Source organism: Phoxinus phoxinus, assembly GCF_949152265.1.
Source record: "Phoxinus phoxinus genome assembly, chromosome: 22".
Classification (NCBI taxonomy): domain Eukaryota; kingdom Metazoa; phylum Chordata; class Actinopteri; order Cypriniformes; family Leuciscidae; genus Phoxinus; species Phoxinus phoxinus.
This window is the reverse complement of record NC_136897.1, coordinates 2447347-2453939: the sequence shown is the minus strand read 5'-3', so window position 1 is coordinate 2453939 and position 6593 is coordinate 2447347.

Here is a 6593-nt window from a genome sequence, read left to right as displayed (position 1 = left end):
GCCGTTGTAGTGATGCCTTCAGAGACCAGGAGCTGTCTCCGGTCTTCACAGACAGCTAGAGAAGAGGAGTAACTCCATTATCAGCCACTGACACTCACACACACACACACTCATACATACACACACACACTCCTCATGAGAAATGCACAAGAGACTCACGTTTGACAGTAAAGATGTTGCTAATGACCCGAGTACAAAATATACAAAGCTCAAACAAATAACTGGTGAAACCATTTTGTGAGGAGAATATTTATCAATATTCAGAAATGAAATTAAATATGTTTACATTTAAACCTCTGCAGTCCGGGTTATTATTGTTGAATTATTTTTTTTAAAACATTTATTAATGAAAATAAAATATTAAAATCATCCATCCATCCATCCATCTTCTTCCGCTTATCCGGGGCCGGGTCGCGGGGGCAGCAGTCTAAGCAGAGACACCCAGACTTCCCTCTCCCTAGCCACTTCCTCCAGCTCTTCCGGGGGGACACCGAGGCGTTCCCAGGCCAGCCGAGAGACATAGTCCCTCCAGCGTGTCCTAGGTCTTCCCCGGGGTCTCCTCCGGTGGGACGTGCCCGGAACACCTTCCCGGGAAGGCGTCCAGGAGGCATCCGGAACAGATGCCACCTCAGCTGACCCCTCTCGATGTGGAGGAGCAGCGGCTCTACTCTGAGCTCCTCCCGAGTGACCGAGCTCCTCACCCTATCTCTAAGGGATCGCCCAGCCACTCTACGGAGAAAGCTCATTTCGGCCGCCTGGATCCGGGATCTTGTCCTTTCGGTCATGACCCAAAGCTCAGGCCATAGGTGAGAGTAGGAACGTAGATTGATCGGTAAATCGAGAGCTTCGCCTTGCGGCTCAGCTCTTTCTTCACCACGACAGACCGGTACATCGACCGCATTACTGCAGAAGCTGCACCGATCCGTCTGTCAATCTCCCGTTCCATCCTTCCCTCACTCGTGAACAAGACCCCAAGATACTTGAACTCCTCCACTTGAGGCAGGAACTCTCCACCAACCTGAAGTAGGCAAGCCACCTTTTTCCGACTGAGGACCAAGGCCTCGGATTTGGAGGTGCTGATTCTCATCCCCCCATATTAAAAACATTTATTAATGAATACAAAAAAAAAAAACATGAACTTATTTTTAAATGAAACTAAATAGAATACGTATTTTATATCATCTAATGCAAAGAAAAACTTCTAATTTTGTTTACTAAAAAAGTGCTTAAAAATAAAAAAAATGATATGGACATTGTCACGGGTGGTAGCTCAGATGAGGAAGACGTAATATCCAAATTTACTAGAGATACAAAAGACAGGCGAACAGAACGCAACACACACTTAACATTGACGATACCGCACACTGAACTGAACCAGAACTGAACATATATACAGGTACAGGTGTTGATGATGGTGACTGATGAGTGAACAGCTGAACGTGATTAGTGTCCGTGACAACAAATGAGTGAGGAAGGCATGATGACAAAACATAACAAGTCAAAACTAATGTGCATGTGACAAACATATTTAAAAACAAACAAAAAAACACAACAAAACAAAACATAACAAAATATTAAAGTAAGATCTATTTCAAAATATTAACACAATATATAATAGTATACAGATGGCTTATACACACACACGGATAATCAACAGAACAAGAAACAGGTGCAACTCAATCAGAAACTATGGCACAAAAAACTGGAAACAGGAACTCAGGCAAACAGGAAAAAGCTATGCAAACAATATGTTTTATAAGAAAGAAAAATTAACCCTAGAATGCATAAAGGGATATGAGAAAAAAAATATTTGTCAATAATATGTATTTTCTTAAAACTGCATTATAATAAATGCTTTATGCTGAATATGACTAATTCTATGTCTTATCTGTCTTTACTCTTTAAGCTGAGGAGTGTGTGGCTCAGGAAAATAGCTTTTTTTTTATCCTGATGCATTCGAGAGGTTTTATCTTCAAGTTCAAATAAACAAACAAATAAAAACATGATTTACTCATTCCAAGATGAAGTCATTTTCTTTACAGTTGAGATATTTTATCATGTAATTTAAAATATATAGATCACCACATAACATCGGCTTTCTGAGGGATTCTCTGTTTTGTCTGGTAGAGGTGGTTTAAAAGTACATTTTACATAGTGACTCATTATGTGACCCACTGGAATCTTTAAATTAATAAATGGGACCTACTTTTCACCCACTTTGGTCCCCCCCCCCAAAAAAAAATAAAAAAAATAAAACATAATGGGGCCATTTGTGGGTCCAGTGTGGTCACCCATGGGCCCCATAAGGTACCCAGCGAAGGATTGTGTGTGTAGCCCACCATGGCCCCATTATTAGCACCCATATAAGCCCATAATGAACATCTAAATTGGCCCCACTGAGAGCCCACTATTGACCCATCTTGACCCCTCTGGGCTAATATCCAAGCATGAATGTGTTTAGTCCCAGCCAACATTTCCATGTGGGTTTTGGGGCCCATGTGGAGCCGATGGACAGATTTCTCTGGGCCCCATTTGGGTTGCCCATTGAGGGCCAAAGTGACAGACCATCAAAAACCCACATGGAAATGTTGGCTGGGACTAAACACATTCATGCTTTACAGAGGAATAGGAGCAATACCCAAAAGATATGCTTAGAATTATGCAAATCGTATGTGAAATATTCTGTCTGTCTGAAAAGATCATTTTCACACGGTCTATGAGAAATGTGGAGAGTTCAGACTGGAATATACTCTACTGTAGATCTAAAGTAAGGTTAATAACGGCATTTTAAAAACAATACATTTCATCTTTTGTAATGCGTATAAGGAAATTGGACAAACAAACATGTTTGATATATCAAAACACTTATGTATCATCAATTATTTTAATTATTTAATTAAACGTTTACTTAATTTTTTTTTTTTTTAAAGAAAACCATTCATTCCATTATGCATCATTTTGACCCCCTTTATGTATTTGTGTAGATTGTTTTGGTTAATGCATTCTAGGGTTAATGATGTAGACCCATACAGCACACTAATGCATTAATAAATCATTAAATCATAAAAATGCATTCAGATTAAAAAAAAAATGTTAAACCTGCAGGTCTGCTCATTTCCCACATTAATCTAGTCTAAACCCCGTCTGAAGATGCTGGAGATGTTAGATTATCACTTCATCATTTCTTGTCTACCTTTTAACCCTGCGACATCTGAGAGCAATTTTACCCTCTTAGCCACGACCCACAGGTTCATCACAGCAGGGTCATCATCAAGCAAAGTCCAGATCGGATCAAAGCGACATGTGGATGAAGAGGAAGTCATAGATTACAGATGTGTCATTAAATCATTTACATAATCAAAGCTGGCCTACTATATTAATATACCAGTCCCTTTTCTTTCTGTTCAATATCAACATTCTCCTTTGACTTGAGGAGGATCGTACCCAACAGCTGGTCTAACCATACCTTGTTTTTCAAAAGCCGGACAGGTGAGGAAGACAATGTATCACATGACCACGTCTTCATCATGCTAATAACTCATCACAGCTTTAGTCATGTTTTACTCTCACTAACCTTTCTTCACAGCTGTTCATCCATGTTTCTCCTAAAGCAGTCGACCTTTGACCATCTGAACTCCTGCATTGCAGAACAAGTAAATCAATGTAATTGATTGTTTGATGGGATTGTTTTTCCCACACATTATATGAACTGCATCAGACCGAGTTACTGAGCGTTGTCAGTGATGTAAGCTGTTCCTGCTCTGTCAGTTAGTCATTTTCTGATCCTTATTTACCTAATTTCTTGAAATCTGCTAAATAAAGTATGTCGCAGTCTGTCTTTTTATAGCATAATTTATTTAACTTTTTTTGTTGCTCAAAGCAAAATAGTTTTTTCCTCCACAAATAGTAAAATATGTTGGATTTGTATCTTAATTTCCCCACAGACGTGATGAGTGACTATAGTAGCAGGGTTTGTCCTTCCCCAAAAACAGGGCCTATTTTTTGACTATAGCTACAAGGAAATAAATATGAAAGGCAAGGTAGCCATTCCACTCAAAAGTGAACAAGGTGACGTATGCGACCCTCTCTGTGCCTGAGGGTTAATCCATGACTGAGCCAATTAGAAGACGTGTGTTAAAGGAATGGAATGAAATTCCTGAATGGCTTCGTCATAGTAAGACCTTCCGCACTTTGACTGAGACAAATCCCACCTGGTCTCTTTAGGCCCCGACGTGGTGCAAAAGGTTTTCTGATCACATTTCTGAAACAACACGCATGTGACCACTATGTGCCACTCACTTGCGTAATCGATATGGGACAAGTCATGAGGAAGCACACCAAAATGGGGGATTCAAAATGTGCAGCGTGGTACAAAAACACTGATTACAATCAAAATTGCAGTTTCCCCCTTATCTTCTTTATTCGCATATTGCTTGCAACCACAGCCATTACATATTTAAAACAGTAATATCCTATACTAAACCTAAACTAATCCTGACAAACTATCATTTGAAAGCTTACAATCTCTAGTTTACATATTTTTGTGACTGATTTTCAAAATTAATTTCAGAGGAGCCGTAATTTATCAATTTGCAACAAGAATATGTTCATCCTCCTGAGGCGAGTTCAGACCTTTATTTTGAAATAGTGATGAACATGAAAAATCATAAAAGAATGGTAGAAACCTCATTTTGTTTTCATGCCAAGAGTTCAAAAGATAGCATCCATTCAATTATTTTAGAAAAAAAGGTCTGGAAAGGGTTTAAATATTAAGAAAATAATAATAGATTCAGCATTAGTGATGTGCAGCGAGCTATAATGCACATACGTGTTCTTTTGTGTTTCTTAGAGGTTGAATTCATTTCAAAATCTGCCAAACTTCCAACACTACTTCTGAATAGGATGTCTACTTCATAAATTGTATGAAAATTGTAATAATAATGAGTCAGATCACTTAAACAACATATGGAAATGGAGGCGCCCTTATATGGGCAGTAATGTCCACTAGTGGAGAAGTGTGGTACTGCGCACAAACTAAATCTCACTGAACGCTCATTTCAAGAGATATCAAATTTGATATCAAAATTTGAAACAACTTGTTCAGATTTTTGCCTTTGATTTTTTTAGCAGTTTAAGAGTCCACCAGGTTTTGAAAATATATATTTTATATAAAGTATGAATAATTAAATTTGTAACGTTGTACATTTTCATAAACTCAAACTTCTCTGTTTAACTTTCTTAATTTATTTCACTTCTACAAAAATCTGCCAAATGTCATCTTTAAAACAAGACCAATCTTACATCTATATTCCAAAGCATTCTTGAATTACAACCATTTAAGTTCAAAATGTGCAGTTTCGTGTCTATTTAAAAAAAGGGGGGGTGCTTGACCTTTTCCATTCAAGTGTAGGTTACACTTTTTCAATAGTCCACTTTAGACTAATTAACTATAAAGAACTTTGCAACTACATGTCAACTAACTCTCATTAGAGTATTAGTAGACTGTTAGGTTCTGGTTCGGCTTAGAATAAGTTGACATTTTACTTGCAAAGTTACTAGTCAGTAGAACGTCTGTTGAGGAGCATCAAAATAAAGTGTCAGCAGATATTAATCAGACAGTCTACTAATACTCTAATGACTGCTGTTGACATGTAGTTGCAAAGTTACTTATAGCTAGTACTCTAAGAGGGACTTTCAAATTAAAGTGCTACTCAAGTGTATTTGTGCTCAACACAAAAGTAATGTAGGGTGTGAATGACAGAATAAAGGTGTCACATTAGTGCTAATTTGCAGAAATTTCACAGGCCAAAAAAGGCCCATTGCCAGTAAGCAAAATATGAAGCACAGCTCACACAGAAGTGACTAAGCAGATTTGTGTTGGTCGGCGGGGCAAATTCGCATGACCAACGTGAACATGAGAGAAATCTGTATGGGAAACTGTGGCGAGCAGGACGAGGTCGAGGGACGTGAGAGCGGCGCGAGACCGGTGGCGTGATTACTGATGAGCGACACCTGCGCGACGCACCGGTCTCGTATCTCTCACGGAGGAGCGGAGGCATATAGGGTCCGTGAGAGATACGAGACCGGTGCGTCGCGCAGGTGTCGCTCATCAGTAATCACGCCACCGGTCTCGCGCCGCTCTCACGTCCCTCGACCTCGTCCTGCTCGCCACAGAAACTTTTTACCTTCAGGTAAAACTACCGAACGCATGGATTCCTATTGAAAACAGAGCCATGGTTATTGTGACCACAAGGAGGGAAGGATCTCGACACAATTCACCCTTCGCAGGGAGTTTGATTGACAGGTGATCTGACCAATCATAATCCGCCATCCGCCAAATTCGTAATTTTTGTCCGACAAAGCAGTCAGGAGAGTTAGTAGATTAATGTTGGAGGATTTGAGCTTGAGAAGCGGAGTGTACTGACGTCTTTCCGCGGTTAAAACAACATTCCTTCCGATGTTCATTCATGTTTATTTGATGCTATAAATGAACTAGAAGGAAGAGATGATCGGGTCACGAGCGGCTTTAACTGAAGCTCTACAGCGATCTGTCACACACATTAAAGAGCCACAAGACGCTATTTATTTGTTTG